This window comes from Trichogramma pretiosum, unplaced genomic scaffold, assembly GCF_000599845.2.
Source record: "Trichogramma pretiosum strain Unisexual culture from Peru unplaced genomic scaffold, Tpre_2.0 scaffold22, whole genome shotgun sequence".
Lineage (NCBI taxonomy): Eukaryota > Metazoa > Arthropoda > Insecta > Hymenoptera > Trichogrammatidae > Trichogramma > Trichogramma pretiosum.
In genome coordinates this window covers 1,219,191-1,237,697 of record NW_019640932.1, presented here as the reverse complement: position 1 = coordinate 1,237,697, position 18,507 = coordinate 1,219,191, and the positions used below count along the sequence as shown (strand labels likewise).

General features: G+C 41.8%; 1 protein-coding gene across 2 annotated transcripts in view; it reads right to left on the bottom strand.

The window, feature by feature from the left end:
• The window catches only part of LOC106648895 (complexin), a 156,537-nt gene extending 142,820 nt beyond the window's left edge, over nucleotides 1-13,717 (bottom strand). Inside the window, exons 1-2 of one of the 2 annotated variants that reach the window (XM_023457782.1) lie at nucleotides 13,453-13,717; nucleotides 11,965-12,261 (exon numbers count right to left, since the gene is read on the bottom strand). The gene's annotated coding sequence lies outside the window, so the exon portion shown is untranslated. The remainder of the gene's footprint in view (nucleotides 1-11,964; nucleotides 12,262-13,452) is intronic. The other variant, XM_014366043.2, reaches the window with a different exon arrangement.
• Nucleotides 13,718-18,507: the final 4,790 nt, after the last annotated feature.

Genomic DNA, 18,507 nt, shown 5'->3' with positions numbered 1-18,507 from the left:
CTTTCTTTCATGCCGCGGAGCTGGAGGTTCGGGGGGGAGGAGAAGCTTCTCGCATCGGAAAATCCGATCTCTTGCTGACGTTCTAAGTATGTGTGTGTATGTGTGTATGTGTGCCAGAGTGATTGTGTGCCTTGCAGAGACGCGTTAGTGCGCAGCTGTGCGCGCGCCCTCGACTTTGCAGATAGTATAGCCGAGTTACTTTGCCGGGCGGAATGGTACAATATTTTGATACGAGGAGGCGGCACGTTACGGCGAGCGCACGTTTCGTACACACATACACTCTCGAGCCGAATTTTTTTTTTACCCTTCCTTTCTTCCGAGTTCACACATTTTGCCTCGAAGAAGAACTCGAAGATGCTTTTCCGCTGGAAACTCGTTGTTTGTGTGTACTATCGATCCTCGAAAAGCGGGAGAAGATTACAGCAGCAGCAACCGAGCTTTTTTCGCGATTTTCGAGTCTCAAGAGCCTTTTGAAAAATACTTTCTCCGTCCTTGGTATTTTGAAAAGAGCTTGAAAATTTCACGCTATACCGGATCGCTCGTGTGCAGGAAAAAACTTTGACGAAATTATGTTGCGCGACGCTGCAAAGCAAAAGCGAGAAATAATTCAGAACAGAGCTCGCGCGCCGCGTCATCAATCAAAGCCTTTTGCACAATTTCTCATGTGCAGTTGGGTAGCGCGTGGTCAAAATACTGCGTCGCTGCGAGTTTAGTATTGCAGTGCATTATTTACAAAAAGAGAAACTCGTGACCTTTCCTATTACACTTTCATGTGCAAGGTGTAAGCGAGACATGGACGATGAATATTTGATGCTCGCACATTATACTCGGCATTTGATCTGAATTTTAGATATTTCTATAATTTTGCACGAGTCGCGTTGTAAAAATAATAACTTTTATTAAAGCATAAAAATTATTTCAATGGTGAACCCACGCAGCCGCAGCTTGACAAATGATTTCACTAAAGTCGCATAACTGCGCTAATGATATTATGAAAATCCACGCGAAGGCAGTTGTAACATACCAAGTAGATTTGGATGAAAACAAGAAGATGGAAAAACTTGCTCTGGCGTCAGACACTTTCGCATAATAAATTCGTTATGTTGGGTGCTGTGTGGGCTCCGGCTACAAGCGTGTCGTCGCACGCACCAGTAGTTGCTATATTACACATACCCTTGCAACAGCAGCGACCCATACACACAAACCACGCGAATGAGGAAATAAGCGAAAAGAAGGAGACTAGCACGTGGTGGTGATGAGAAAAGTTTTTAGCTACCTTCTCTCCCTCTCTCTCTCCCTCACTCTCTCTCTCTCTCTCTCTCTCTCTCTCTCTCTCTCTCTCTCTCTCTATCTCTCTCTCTTTCTCCCTTGTCCTCTTATGTATTCGAGAGATAAATAGCGTTTGAGAAAGAAAAAAGGAAGAAAAACGAGTAACAGAAAAAACTATTTTATCCCTACCCTGTGCCGAACCGAGTTTGTGGTCTTCGTTTTGTACCGCGTGCGCTTCTTTTGCCCCATTCCCCCCATTTCGAGTTTTATCTCCGTTTATATTCTAATTGAAATAAAGAGTTATCATTTTTTATCGAGAAGTCGCTTCAGCAGAGATATAGACTTTGTCCAAACTTTTTCCATTGCGCGCTCCAGGTGCTTAAACATTCCTTGAAACGCGCGCAAATATTTCTTTTCCTTTTCTTTAATCTATAAAAGTATAATTGAGAATTTTTTTGATTCATAGACTTCAATTTTAATTCTTTATTGAATTTTTAACTTTTTTATTAATATTTTTATAGGCAACAGATTAGACTTATACGTGCGAGAATAATCCAGCGACACATAAAACTTTTTTGTCGTAATGAGCCAACGTGAAACTTTAAATTTACGTACTATAATTTTATTTTAGTGTTAACATTATGCAAAGACTATTTTCTTTGTGCATTCAAGAATTTTGTGCCTCTCAACTATCAAAAACGTTCCCATGCTTCATTACTTTTTCAAATTTGCAACTTTTAAAAGTTTTTCACAAGCAACAATTGAAAATTACTTGAGATTGAATCAAATTATATATCTCAAGACACAAAATTGTTTATTTATTTTTAATTTAATATTTTTATCATTTCATCGACTGCAACACTGTAACATAAATTTTGATCTCAGAATTTTCGAAGCCATGCGAATTCCGTACGTCGTATGCGGACTCGTAACTGCTTACATGCTCAAAATGTTTTTAGTTTGATAGACGCAAATGATGTCTAAATAGGATTCCATCCCTTAAATGTGGGTCACGCGTAAATTCAGTGCCTCGGATTTACGACGTCTTGAAAGGATAAGTTTTCACGCGTTAAAACAGACTGTGAATTCCAGTGAAAACCCATCGAAAAATATGAAACGAGTAATTTTCTAATGTTTATCTTAATGCAAGAAGGATAATTAGAGGTTTAAAAAAATTATAACGTGAATTAGAATTTGCGAGGAAAGCAGTCGCTAATTTTTGGAAAGTCATAGTTTTGACGTTTTAATAAAATTCCTGCGTTTGAAGTCAAACTTTTAACGTATGTACGGATAAAAAGATCAAAGGATGGGTCACAAACACAAGCTTGTCCGCTTAGACAATATTTTCGTTTTTTAAGGTATTTCATTTCTTTGTCATATTTTTCTAGCGGTGACGTAAACGACCTTTGTTGACGCGACAACACAAAGCATTAAAAAAAAAGTAATAAGTGATATTCCTTTTCAGCTAAATTGATTACTAATTCCCATGAGAACAAATTCGCTTTTCCGACGGAGAAAATTCAAGTTCTGATCTAGCTACACGTGTCTCTGTCACGAAAATTCGTATGTACACGCTTTTGATCTCGGACTTTCACGCATTTTTCGTTGTATTTTTAACTTTTGTTTAAACTTGGTCTCTGTTTATCAAGAGCAAAAAAGTGATGCCTGTAAATACAAGCTGACCGATTTTCTTGGACGGTGACTATCGACTAAAAGCCCAGGGCTAAAAGCGAACAATCTAGACAACTGCTTCGCAATCAGGGGAACTAATTACTCTTCATCGCGGATTAATTAAGATTCCGATTTCTTCTTTGTAATTTCCCCCACCTTTCGCTTGGCAAAAACCAAAACTACGCGAGAACTGTGTAAAATTTTTTATCGTATCATCGAGTTATAAACAATCTCAAATTTGCACGTATACTCTGCACAGTGCCTCGCAAGTTACGTGTATATAGCGAAAACGAACGGTACGTGCTAACGACGCTTGCTATAATAAATGGTCAGAGACGAATGCCCACTCACGCACGTATACTGCATCCCTAACGAATAAAAATGCATTTGTAATGTAATACAATGACTGGTTTGGAAGTTTTCGCACAACATGAAACAAACCGCCTCGCGCGCGCGCGCCTATGTATAGCTGTAGCGATTCGGCACCAGGAGCAGAACAAAACAGTACAATATCGCGAAACGATGAATATTCATTAAAAATATAGTAGCGCTGCTGCTGGATACGATGCACTACCACCAGCAGGAAATATTTCAATTCGTCTATTCTTGAATGCTCAACTATGAATTAAATGGAAACAGTCGTGCACACCCACACGGGCTCATTCATTTTTCTGGCTAAATTTTAATGTCATTGCTTCTCGTAGAACGACTCTAATTAGAAATAGTCCCTAAATCGTATTGATGAAACAGCTTTCGTGCCTCGACTCGATTACAAACACAGCTGTATTATATGTGCGTTTGTCATCTTGCGATACTGACTTTAATTAACGTTTCCGTACCCCGCCATCGTGCGTATACACGCGCCTTATCATGATTTTCTCTTTTCTCTTCGTGCAATGGGTTGTATAATTTTGACTACTCAATTGAATATCACTGATCGGGCGGGCGAAAAAACCAGGGCAAGCTCTAAAAAATAAAAAGAGGAGAGAAAGGCCGTAACGTAACGGATTGTATCGGGTATACTATTTGTAGGCAATCTCCGGTGAATGATTAAAACGAGATCGAGTGTCTGCCTTTTTGTATCGCCGCCTCGATGCTAACCGATGTAGATAAACCGCGTTTGTGAACTTAGCAATGCAAGATGGATCGGACAGAAAGAGAAACGTCTTATATTTTTTTAAATCTTATTAGATTAATCATGATTGAGTTAAAATGGAATTAAAACGTTTCGAAAACTAAAATGCAATATAAATGCAACTTTGATATTTTAATCATATTTATTGTCCATCATCGTTTCGATAACGTAATACGTAAACGTTTCGATATGCAGCGCATTTCATTACATCATTTCCAGTGTAGATTATAACCAATTGCTCGAGCAGATAAATTTTATCTCGATGAGTTCGACGTCCTATTATACTAGTGCATTAATGAAGCATTCTGTCCGTCTAAACATTGCGATGGAATGAAATTCTATACATACTATGAATCTTCATATCGTTTAATTTTCTCGCAATCGCAAAATATGGCGCTGCGTTGGCTAAAGAAAGAATCAATATTCCTGGGATGCATAAGCACCATGTAATATATAGTAGTCAACACTGACGACCGTCTCGCATCTCGCCTGAACTAACAATAATCTGGCTCGCAAATAGAATTTCTACCACGGAAATCGAACAGCTTCTTTTTTGCGCACACACAAACTCACGCGTACACATACGTACATACATGTACATACTTTCACACGGTGTGTATACGATATACTGAATTTCACATTTGTCTTTTGCATTTCTTTATTTCCTTCGAACGGCTTCGCACTCGATCTTACTTTTTCTATTTCTTTTCCAATGTCTGGGAAAAGGAATTAAAGTAGGTAATGAAAAAAGGGACAAAGTGAAAAACAAGGACTCGTATTATTGGCATTGGAACGCTTTCTCAGATTGGCCTTTCTTTTTATCTGACTCTTTTTCTTTCCCGAACGTTTTGCATTTTAAAGGGAAATTTCAAATCGCTAAAACGTAAAATGAACTTAGTAGATAAGTAAGATATGAGGACCATTATTTTACTTTTATTTTCAAATTGAAGATTCATAGTATATCTAATTGAACGGCGTACAATGTAAATATAGATAAAAATAAATAGCTTCACACAGATTTACGTATAGGAAAGTTTCGAAATTGTAGTTCCTACTTTGTGCAGAAATTTAAAACATAAAAAAGCACTTACAAGCCATAGATTAAATGAATTGGAAATAGAAAGCTCACCTGAAACAAAAAAATGCAATCATTAATTTTTAGATAAAAAACATTTACTCAATCGACCCAATCTATTTTTCGTTCAAAGTTATCGGGGATGATTATCATAGTCATGGTTTTGGCGCTAAATCCATTCATTCGGAAAAATCGGCAGCTTTTTTTCAACAATATTAGAAGCACTCTACTACTATCGACTTAAGTAGGATAGATATCTCGGAGAGCAAAACAAACAAGAGATGTAGAATAAAAGTAAAATGATGGATAATATAGGTAAAGTAAACGTCAACAAAGCCACGAAATGATCGATTATACCGAATAGCGACTATACCTGACATTTCAGATATACCTTCGTTTTCTTTTCTGTCTATTTTCTCTTATTTCAGCTCACCACACTTTTCCTGCAAGCTCTCGAGCTCGGTAAAACTTCATGATACGGATGCGACGCGGTATATAACAACCAATTACTTCGGGCTGGCTACATATTCTTACAGTTTTTCGACTTTGATTTCTTAAGAACCAATTTTACTTTACTGGTCAACGAAATAATACCTTTTCCGATTTAAGTTTGAAAAATGTGAACAAAATTTTAAACAGTTAAAAAACTACCTTTGCTAATGAATTAAAGAGAACTCCATCGTCCCTTTTTTTAAAAAAAATTATTATGCTTCGACTTGAAAGTTTATTTATAAATACTAAATTTAATTCTAAATGGTTTACAAGCTAAAAAATAATCCCTGGTAGAAATGTTCAACATTTTATGACTAACGAAAAAGTTTTTTAAACATAAAAGGGCCATTAGAACTGGACACATACTAATCAAAAGTGAAGTGTGTTTAATATTATTTGAATAGAAAAATCATCAAAAACAAGCCAATTAATAATTACGTATTTTGAAACATTTTGAATGTTCGAATTTGAGTCATTAGGAAATTATTAATGTTTAGAGATTTATTTCAACAAAAATAATAAAATTTTGAGTTCATAGTAGCGGAGGGATGAAACGTAGCCTCTTCTCAAAACTATTGATATCACATAATCAGAAAATCCTTATTTTCACCAGCTTGCGAGATCACGAGATTGACAAAAAAAAGGGCTGTTATGTAGCTCGGTTGCAGCTAATTCGTTGCAGCCCCTGTGAGCTAACGCGCAAGGAAGCCCGACAAGCGAAGCGACACAAATACATCAGTCATCTATATAGCTATAAACAGAGATGAGTGGCGGCGCGTACTGCATACTTACACACACGCGCGCACACACATACAAACAGCGAGTCGACGAGCTAGGCTCCGACTTGTTTGTGAATAAGAAATGCGGACAGCCTTGCGCGCGCTAGCATCGCTCCACTGACCGAGCCAAGTCGATCGAAGGTCACGGACTTCACTTCCAACATAACAGCCATTTCTGTGTGAGTATCTGTATACGTATAGCTGTGCGCCCCAGCTAATGATGCTGCTGAATCCCGAGCGATAATCAACGCGTTAAGGCTCTCGATAAAAATTTATATCATACATTGATTCATTTTTTATTACAAGCTAATTCGATCAGCATTTCATGACCAAGATTTTCTTTAGTGAGGCCACTTGTACGCGTGTACGTGCAAGAAATGAGATTGAATAGTACTCGTATTTTCTTGCTCGCAGCAGCCCTACTATCGAGCGGATCGTCAAGAGGGTATCACATAGTATCCAGCTGATAAGTCACCAATTTCAACGAGCAGCGCGTCCATCGAATCCATACGAACACGCACACTTGTTAATTACTCGTTTCGTCATCCGAACGTGTGTGCATGTGTGGGTATCGTGCGAGAGCTGGCTTGTAAGGGAGCAAGTAACCAGTATCCACCTTGCTTCTCGGTGTATTTGTCCAAAGATATATGTGCACTCGGCGATGCTATTTGGTTCTTTTCTCGGACCCAGTGGGATTTATGTGTATACGAGCTTTGTTTTCGCGCTTGTTTGGCATCGGAAAATAACCGTTAGTCACCATTCGATTCATTTTAATTGTAATGAAAACGGCCTCTTTGATATAATATTCAGCTACATTACTGTTCAAGAATTAATTTCAGTACCTGTACACCGTTTTTTCTCGAAATTTTGAACATTTTGAACATGATATAAAGCCGTGTTCATTAAGGGTAATAAAATTTCCGCGTATACGCAGCGCAACGAGTCGCTGAAATAATAATTTCGAGCTGCCCTTAATGGTTTCGTTGCCGGAACTATGCAGCACTTATTCAGGCATTGAATAATTTTTTATTTTTTTAATTTTCCCCATTTTTTTACCGAGACGGTAGCAACAAATTGTCCGGTGAGGAAATGAAATGTGCGTGTCTGGGAAACTTTTCTGCGTCGAAGAAACGAGCGCGCGAGAGAGAAACGTCACAAAATAAAAGAAAGCTACACGTTAGTTCGCGTTTTCGTAAAAAAAAAGTTTCTCGCTTTGTTGCCGATTGACGTCGTAGAGCGCGACCTTTCATAAGCGGAGAGTGCATCATGCACTAGAAGTCATTAGCGATCCTACTAAGCCTTTCAAGCTTCGCGTGTATTTCCCTTGTAGTGCGACGGAAAATGTGATTCTCGAGATTTTCTGGGTTAGCCGAGCCCCGGCCGCGCGCGCATATATACAAAATTTGAAAAACGTGTGGCATTCTTACGTTTTAATTACTCTTAATGCTTTTGCGAATTAAAATTTTTAATTAAAAACCATGCTTCACGCGCGAGCGCAAAAAATGATCGCGAGTCATCTCTTTTTCTTCGATATTAAATTCGAGGGAAATTATCCAACAACTTTATCGAAAATACTTGAAATTGCGAATAGCTCGAAAGTTTTTTGCTCGACATTCCAGACAAAACACACTGCAGAGTGTGTCTATATTAAAAAAAAAAAGAAAGAAAAAAAAGGAAAAAGTTCGCGCTGACGTTGTCAGCAACGTCCGCTTTTTCATTATCCGAACATTAAGCAGCCTGAGCGACGGCAGCGGTGGTGGCGGCGGCATCATCGTTGGTGGCTGCGACGGCCTCAGGACGTGACCTCAAATAATGCAAACAGCCGAAACAGATCGTGGCCTGGGAAAAAAAATTTCGCAAAAAGCAGGCGAAAGGTTGGGGTATATGCGCGAGAAGAGTAGCACACTTAACCTCGATTATCCCTCCGGATACACACGAGTACACGTTATATACGCGCTTGCAGAGCAGAGGCAGTATAAAATCGATAAGCCGGTTGGCTAGTTAGAAAAGCCAAGGTCAGCAGCGCGACTCGAACCTCCGGATAGAGTTTCGACTATCAAATATTAAGCAGCGTTATGCTGTTTGCAAGTTTCGGACCTTACGAATCATCTTGCCCGCACCGATGTGTACAGCGCGTGGCAAATATAAAACATATTATACCGCGCCGAGTGCGTCGCTGTCTCGGACTTAATGGAAATCTGACACAGATACTCGAGTGCTCCATTTGGCAAATTGAAAGACACATTCCGATCAATAACACAAGTCGCGAGAGACAACGAGGAGCAGAAGCGAACGTTGTTAAAAAATATATAAGCGTGCAATTTTAAGAGAGCAGTCGACTGCTTGTATACGCGTTTGCAGACGCGCGCGTTCGCCAGTGTAATAAAGCGAGCTGGACTCTTATTTACTACTCTCGCTCGGTCTTATTCGCGCGAGGCAGGCCTTACTACCGAAAAACAAAACGAAGGTACCAGACTGAAACGAGAAAACCGCACGCGCTGCGGCGGCGGCAGCCAAAAGGAAACGGGGTGCTAACAAATTACTCCGTTCCGTCTCTTTCGCCCAGCCCTTATATATGTACGCCCCGACGGCGACAGCGTGAACAAAATGTGCAGCGAATATTTCGCCACGCGAGTCTGCGTATGGGTGCTAAAATACTCGAGCCAGTCTTATTAAAAAATTCCAACTTCTTTTTCCAAGTTCGAAGTTCGTTTGCGGACGAATGCATGAAATGCCAACAAGTAGAAACGAGTTAGGCTCAGACCAAGAATCAAAGCCGAACGTTTAATAGTTTGAAGATTCATCGATTAGGTTACAGTGCGGAAATCAGGGAGTGTGACAACTTTGACTGAAATGATTATCGATTTTAGAAAAAAAAAAAACAAATTGTAAAGCTCATAACTTGTGCAAAAAATATTGAAGCTATTTTTTGCAGTAAAAATCATCGTTTTAAAATACATTCTTCACGCTTGAGATCTTATTGATACATTACAATAACTACTTATTTAATGACCTTCCATCATCCGACATATCTAGAACTTCAAGGTAGCGTTAAGTTATCAACTCATCCGAAAGCTCTAGAGAAATACAATATCTAGTGGTGTACTTTGGCGTATTTTATGTATCGCACAACTATAAACATTTTTAAAGGGATAGAAAAAAAGGTGGGCAACAATTTTGCAAAACAAGTTTTATGCTCGCCTTCAGTGTGTAATATCGCTAGGGAAATAACTCGGAACGAAAACTTCTTAAAAATATTCCCTCTCTTCGCTGTACTAGAGCCACCGCAGACCAGTAGATTTGTAAAATAGTTGGAAAATAAGAAACTCGACGTAGCACCTCGACGAGATTGAAATTTTAGAAGCGAAATTAATGGATAGATATATATAAACTAATGGATGCGAGGAAGGAGAACTTATAACTTGGTTAGAAATAATGACCAGCGATGCGTGGGTGCTGTACGCTGCTCTTATCAATCCTTATCACGAGGATCCTTTTATCGTGATTAAAAGCGAGCTGCGGTCTACGTCGCGTGCTATACACGTAGCGTATGGTCAACGACGAGCCGAGTTACTTTGAAATAGAGTAAAGAGAGATGGAGCGCGAAATTTTGTACGTGCGTGTCGCGATCGATACACACACTCACATAATCCCGCACGATTGTTCAAGGGAAGGCGAATAAAAGGAGAGAGAAAGAGCAAAAAAATTGTCGCTCGTATGCAACGCGCGAAAAGAGTCTTGCATGTATACATCAGTGAAAGTTGGAGTGAGAGAGAGAAAAAGCTCTGCAAGTAAGCAGAGGAGCTATGCGGGGCGGCGCGCGCATCTCCACCGGTGTGCTTCACTGTTACTGCTGCTGCTGCTGCTGCTGCACCTGCGAAGGTGAGCAAACGAAATCGATGAAACCTGGCGCCGGCGCGATCTAGAGGTGGGGGCTTATATGCTCTCTCTCTCTCTCCCTCTTGCTCTCTCTCTCTCCCACTGTCAAGTCAGAAAGCACATATACACACAACGAGGCATAAACAGACCTAACCTTTAATAGCGGCTTTTTTCAAAGTTCACTGTTCAAGCGAAATCGCGTTCTCGAAAATGCGTGCTGGCAGCAGCAGCAGCAGTGCCTTGTGTTGTATGTATAGAGCTGTTCTCTCCTGCTTATACTAGCGGAAATTGAAACGATCCAGACGCCACAGAGACGTTGCAGGAAGAATGTCTCATTCATTATTATATATACGTATAACACGCGCGCGGATCTGTGCAATTTCTAAGCGCGACTTCCTGGCTAATTAATCACTATTATCGGATGGCAACCGTACGTTACACACAGGACGAATTGTGCACCGCGCAGGTTGGTAGCATAAGAAGCTGAGAAGATCAACGGATGCCGTAGTACAAATATGAATTTCAGATTTAACGACGCTGCAAATTAATCATCTACGTACAAGTGCGCTGCCACCGAGCTTTGCACGAGGTAGAATTTCATACGTGGCGGGATTTTCTCTGATTTTACAAATACATCCTCGTTTGTCTCGACAAAATTATTGAAATATTTATCTTGCGAATCGTTATAATATAATAGGAAAAGCTTTTTTTGGTAATTTCGTTCTTCGATAAAAGTGATATATTAAGAAACTTGAAACTGAGATCAATCAACTCGAAATGAAATGTAATAAATTAATAGCTGCAAGCGCTAATGCTTTCAAACGCGGGCTTGAAAAAAAAAATAAATAAAACGTCCTCGTCGCGCATGTAACGCTCGCACGGACCGGTGAATAATTTATATGCATATTCGTTAACATGAGATAAATAGCAACAGCTGGAGTTATTGGATAAAATGTTTGCACATACGTATAATACGCAAGCACTTGTATGGAGGCGAGATAAAGAGCGAGAGAGACAGAGAGAGAGGCAAAGGGGAGAAAGTAACTATATAAAAGCCAAATACAGGCGCATATTTACATGAGAGTAACATGAGTTTTCGTAACGATGGCCGTATTTGCACACCGTCACATATATAGCGCGTCTCTCTAATTTGCTTCTACTACGCTGCTGCCGCGCGGGGGCGGTAGGGACGGGCCACGCGGGGGTGAGCGCGGAGGGGTGCATCCGAATCGAGTGCACGTACTAGGTCAATAATTTGTGCGCTTTTTCAAAGTTACGCTTTTCGCGTATATAGCGGCAGCTGCACCGAAGCGTTGCATACGAATGCTGCAACGACGCGCTCGCGCTCCCTGAACTCTCGCGTACAAATACACGCGCGTTTGTATAAGCTCCGATCGTGTGTCTGTGTGCGCGAGAGTTGGCAGGCGCACACACGCGTATATGCACGAGCTTCCGAAGAGAGTTTGGATTCATAATGGTTGCACGAGTACATTGTATATATATCTAAAGCTCGAATAATATTTTGAAGAGTCAAAAATGAAAAGGAACAGTAAAGAAGAGAAAGAGTCTTTTATAAAGTAAAGAAAGTGTTTTCAGTAAAGATCACGTCGACGAAAACAACAACAACAACAACAACAACAACAACAACAACAACAAACACTCACCTTAAAGCAGAATACTCGTCGAAGGCGAGTGTTGCAAGCTCCTTTGAGCACTGGCAGCGGAGCTCTCGTGCTAGAGCTTGCTAGCGGGCGAGCGTGACGGTGATATTGCAGCAACCGCGTGCGTATCGGGCTCGCGCGCGCGCGCCTTTTATATATACTGGATTATATATAAACGCGTGTGCAGCGGCGTTATATTGTTCGTACGTGTATACTACCACGTTCTCACCACGATCTCACTTTAAATATTCGCTGAAGTAGTAGTAGTAGGTAGGATGGGTCCCTGTGACTCCTCCGTATCTGTGTGCGCAAGAAAATTGTGCTTTTCTCTTTTTTTTCTTTTTTTTTTGTTCTTCTATTTGTGTGTCGCAGAAGCAGATTCACTTTTGTATGGAGCTACTCGCGCGACTCTCTCTCGAGCAGACGTTAGCCAGACGACTCGTCGGATCGAGCACGATCTTAACTTTACTTCGAATGTAATACAACAACAGAACGATACTAGACGAGTAAGCTGGCGCGACTGCGGGGATGCATAGCAGTGGGCAGGTGTATATATACCGCAGGTGTATACAGGCACGAGCGCGAAGGTGTGTGTTTATAGAGGGCGCCCACGTAGACTTTGTCGTCGTCGACAACGGGGGGTGAAAGAGAGAGAGAGAGAGAGAGAGAGAGATAGGAGCAGAGGTCAAACGACCTATGGCTATGCTCTCTCTCTCTCGCTATACGAACGCACACTGCACTCGCGCGGCGCCTATACGAGTGTGCGTATTCATGTATCGGTGCGCGTAGAGCTTCACGCACCGAAGCTCGCACGTACACGCGCATAGACCAGTATTATCACACAAGCTTCGGCTCTAACCTCAACTCTCTATCTCTCTTTCTCTCCCTATCCCTCTTTCGTTCTATCTTCTCGATAAACTGCTCGATATCCGATTGCAGACGACAAAAAACGGACGCGCACACAAGTCGATTCTTGACGATCCTCACGGCGGAGACACACGCACGTATACACCCACCCACATTGTGCCACACTTACTGCTCGGGCGCAATCAACACGTGCGACGCTGATGACGGCGAGAGGCTATACGAAAGAAACGACGAGCAGCGAGTGCTCTCAATGAAACTCGAGCGCGCGATACTACAAAAATGACAAATACAGTGTGAATCTGCGCCTGTGACTCCAACGTATTTAGAGTACGAAGAAGATTATAGAAATAAGACAGACAGATATTGAAGTTTTGCAGAAAGAGAGACGATGAAAAAGAAGAGAGGAAAAAATGAGGAAAGCTCGCTTTTATTTACTCCCTGTCTCTCGTTCTGTGTCTGTAAATATCTGTCTGTAGCTTAATTCGTGTGTTCTCGATTTGTGTGTATGTGCGTGTGTTTGTGAGCGTATAGAAGGTGTGCGATCGACGAAGTGGTTTGTGTCACTGTCGCTCGTTAGCTACCTATAGATATACGAATATAGATATATGAATGTGCTATATATACGTTGGGTACGCAGGACGTGAAGCGAGGCTGAGAGGGCCGTCGTCAACGTCGTCGTCGCTCGTCGTGCGGGAGTCGGACGAGTGAATACGACAATGCAATGGATATACAGAGAGAGAAGCGGCGTGATATATACTTTCGGCGGCTAAATGTGTGTCTGACGCGGCGAACGGTCGTCGTGTACTGAGAGAGGCATAAGCAGCAGAGGCAGCAGTAACAGTCAGCCAGACGGTCGAGTCGAGCCGAGCGAGCGAGCGAGCTTGCTGGCTGGTTGGTTGGTTGGTTGGTTGGCTGCTGGCTGGCTGGCTGGCTGGCTGCTGCAGCGCCGTCAGTGTGTAGTTTCTCTGTCTCTCTTTTGCGATAGCCGCTCGCGTTTTGCTGGCAGCAGCAGCAGCAGCAGTGCCAGTAACTGTATAGAGAGCACGAGAGAGAAGGAGCGAGAGAGAGACAGAGACCGACCGACGATCGATCGGCACGCGCAGGCAGGGGTTGCGCGCGCGCCTCTCTCTCTCTCTCTCACCAATACGACTGCGAGCTTATACACGCGCGCACACACACACACACACATTTACGTATATATTCAGCTCGCTCTTTCTCGCTTTTTCGCCCTGTAACTCTATCTCCCTTTCCCAAAAGAGGGGCGGGGCGAAAGCCGAGCAGACCCGTGTCAGCTGGTTCTTGGCTCTTTCTTTCTGGCGCTTCTCTCTCTCTCTCTCTCTCTCTCTCGCTCCCTTCGTGTGTGTGTTTATGTGTATAATGTGCTGTAAGCGTGTGTGCACCCTTCGAGCTTTGCATGCGCCCCCGCGCGAAACCAGCAGCAGCAGCAGCAGCAGCAGCAGCAGCAGCAGTAGCTAACATGCATGTACGTATACGTGCGTCTGCGTGTGGAGACGAGCATGCTTGCCACTGTGTGAATGTATATCGGTGACCCGGCGAGTTCGCACGTTCTTCCATGCTGCTACTGCTGCTGCTGCGATCATCGATGTACTGCCGTGCGCACGGCTAATATTACTATCCGTCTTTTCGACATTTTCGGCTCATCCGAGCTTGCGAGAGGACTCGTCAATTGCCATTCGTTTCGACGCTTCAATGATTTACACGCGTTCACGAGATATAAGACATGCCAACTCTCGATGCAATAAAACCCCGTGCAGCTTGTAGATTTACAAATCCAACGATTTGCAAATTCGTCTTCTTTTTTTTCTGAGCTTGCAGAGTCACGTGCGTGAACTTGACTCGTAAACTGACCTGTAAGCCAATTAGCGGTAAGGCTCCTCGTGAATTTAATTATCTCGACACTTATTTGGGCTTAGAAAAAATTCTTGCCAAGTTGAAAATTTGCACGAAATACTCTACTGGTGCATCGATTCTCGATCTTTGATTTAGCGCAGCAAAGTCTCGCTTGACTAGAGCTATTGAGGGGTCCTCGTAAAAGATCCCTGGCTTCTCGGGCGCCTGCCCAAGCTTTTTACGAGCTTTTTACGACCTAGTGACTTTTTTCATTAGGAAATGCAGACCAGTCAAGGTATCTCGTCGATATAGACATCGACTTTTTATGGGCGAGACGCATGTTAACTTTACGCTGTTGTTCACTAATATATCTACTAATTCTACCGGTATCGACTGAAAGCTGCCACACTGCGAGACACTAAAGGTCATCGGTTACTGTTCATAGGCATAATCCTGCTCTTGATGTTTATTTTTCACAATAGAGTTCAGTTTTAATCGAGTTCTTACTCTGAAATCACCTCATTCAGAAGAAAATATTTATTTTTAAATTTCAACATTGTGCAAAACTTATAATAAAACAAAAACGAAATCATTCAAAAGCAGAATGAAATATAAAATATAAGAGATTACTTATTGTTTTGAATAGCATGCTGGGCAACAAATTTATAAGTCAGTGTTGTATGGATTTTGAAGTCAATGATTCATGATACATATATAGCATTACGAACGAGGGTTTATAAGCGCGATCGTTTCTAAAGCTTTCAATCATTGACTCTATAAAATCTTTATAGATTCGTGCGTTTACATCGCACTGAATGACGGCATACTTTAAAAATGTATGTAAAAAAGCTTGCTACACGTGAGTTGAGAGAGAGCGTATTACACATCGAAAATATTACAATCAGTTCATCGTGATGGGCTTCTCTTCATTAATCAGAAGCATATATAAATAAAAAGTTAGAAAGCTGCGGAGTAAGCGAGATCGATAATTCGTGGGCACGTTACAATATGTGTGTACGCTCGCGAGCTGTGAGAAGGGAAAACCTTCTGGGCGAGCATATCGCTCATACGTCACGGTCGACTCTGGAAGCTGCAACAGCAGCTGCAGCAGTTAAATCAGTTAAAACAAACGGATGAGCATGCCATATACACAACAGGATCGAGACACAGAAGGATGGAAGTCACGGACATGCAAACGTACAATACACTTGCTGCACGAGTCAGGTATATAAGCCCTCTCTCGACTCTCTTATAATGCACACGCCAACACTCGGACTAGTAAAAGAGAAATACTGGTAGAAGAGGCGGGAGGAAATTACGCAATTTCCGAGCTTTGTAACTGCGGCTGGATTGAATGGGAGATTCGTCTAACGAAATCGATCGTACACCGGAGTGCACTCGAGCCTCTCTCCTCATTTCCCTCCCCGCTCTTACAGATCTCTATCACACTATCCAATGGGTCCTTTCCCCCCTCAACCCTCTCCCTCCTCCTCCTTCTTCTTCTTCTTCTTCTCTCTTTTGCGCCACGTTTATTTACACGCCCAAGGATCTCTCATTCGAGGTACACTTGACAAAAGCTCTCTATTCTTTTCTTTCCTGTGTGTGCCACTGTCACTGCTACTCCAGCTGCCGTTGCCAAATGGTATTCTCCTGGAATTGGAATTGAGGAATTTCGCCAAGGATTTATGTAGAAAAAAAAGAAGAGGAAGAGAAGGAGGGGGGGGGTCGGAAAGAGAGGAGCTTTTGAAGGACAGGATATTTAAATCTTGGAAACAGACGTTGTTAGATCTCTGGCTTTTTTGTGTACTTAGCGCTTGTCTTTTGAAGCTACTTTATTATTACTAGACTTAGGATTAATTTATAAGATTTTTCATCATAGTTATACACTCACAGCCCTGCATATTGTAGCTCACTATGGAGAAAAAAAGAGCGCATAATTACGTCCTCCTCCTTGGCAGACTTTGCATTGCGCGAGCTATATAATACATATAAATTTAATACATCTTCATCGAGGGAAAGCCAAAAGTAAAGTATATTCCACTTTTACGTCGTCAAACCTGTGCCGGCGTGTGCTTTTAATTTTTAAGCTCCCAGTAGCTCGGAGTCGAGGAGCTTTGTAACTACGCTGTATAACAAATTGTCATCATCATCGTCGTCGTAGTCGTCGTCGTCGTCGTCGTCGTCGTGCTGCTCATCTTTCTCGAAATTCAAGCCACACATTATAGTCAAGCAGTGACAGTAGCAAGGCAAAATAACTCTGCGCTTAGAGAGCGAGAGCTTTACATGTACCACGATACGTGTTACGTTGACATACACACATACGTGCATGTGAACATCCGCGCACCCCTGTCACTGGTGTACGTAGCAGCGATACGTGCGCGAGGTCAAGAGTCATTGAGACGAGTAAACAAGTAACGTCGGTGACACAAGGTATATAGCTGCCGAGTGAAAGCCTGGTAAACACACCTACATACACGTCCGTGTACACGCGCGCGCGCTTACATTCACAAAAGACAAGCAAAGACACACGTGCGTGTTTCCATCCTCACGCGTGTTTCACCGAGAGCCCGAGAATCTAAGACACCGCTGCACACGCTCTGCCCCTGTGTGCAGCTCCGACGCTCGGGTCTCGTGTAAAGCACAAACACACGTGGCCAGCTGTGTGGGATATAATAATATAAGCGCGGGCGTTGCCACGCGCGCTGTAAGACGAGCCGTTGGCTGGCTTTTTTCCCGAGCTTTTTTGCTTCTTTGCATAGAGAAAGCTCTGCGATTGGTTCGAAAACGTGTTTTTTAATCAAGAATCGTAGGACAATTTCGTTTACAGATTCTTGAACTAGATTGAATTCCCAATAAATATACGTCTGTATGTTTGTTTGTTTTTTCATTCCGTTTTGCGAAGTAGTCCCTAGTATGGCACAGCGTTTTCCGACTACCTACACTGAAAAAAATCTTAGAGGTAAGTCCAACCAAAGTGGACAGCCGGATCAGAAAAAGATATTTTGCTGCCACAGCAAAATTATATTGGGTTTTATTTCAATGCTAAATTTTGCTAAATTTTTTGCTGTGGCAGCAAAATATCTCTTTCTGATCCGGCAGTCCACTTTTGTTGGACTTGCCTCTAAGATTTTTTTCAGTGTAATGTGGGAGTAGAGCTTCTGTTAACAACACTTTGATCGCCGAAAGGCCTGGCGTATTTAATCACGCAGCTATGTGAGACACTCATTGTCATTATTTCATCATTTTTTCCCCCTCAAGAGCATTAGGGGAGGAAATTATTTATTATAACCACTATGTGACTCCAAGTAACTGTCTCAGATGCAATGTACTCTTTGCACATTGCTTTTTTATCAATTTAAATAGAAAATTAATAATCCATTGATCAAAAGGAAATCATTAAAAAAAAGATAAATAGTCAAAAAGTTGAGTTTAAAATATTGTTTTGTTTCCAAATAAGGGATTGGTTAGTTTCAATCAGCGTTAATACATGAAAATAAGAAGTAGAATGATATTAGGAGGAAGCTTTTTGCAAATGAATTGGCAGCGGCCTTTTATGTGTGGCTACATACGAGCAAGAGAGCTTTAGAGTTGGTGAAACAGGCAACGTTAAATTGGAAAATTTTCTGGCGCCCTGATTGCAGGAACGCTGATCAATGTTTTTACGTAAAATTATCTTGATTCAACCCAAAAAGTATATTTTAAATTATATAATTAAAAATGATGATTTCTTATAGGGGAAGCAATATACTCGCTTACGTACATGACACGTATGCAGCAGAAAAAAGTCATACGTGAAGCTGAAAAAGAACTGTAGCAGCTTACGAGAGA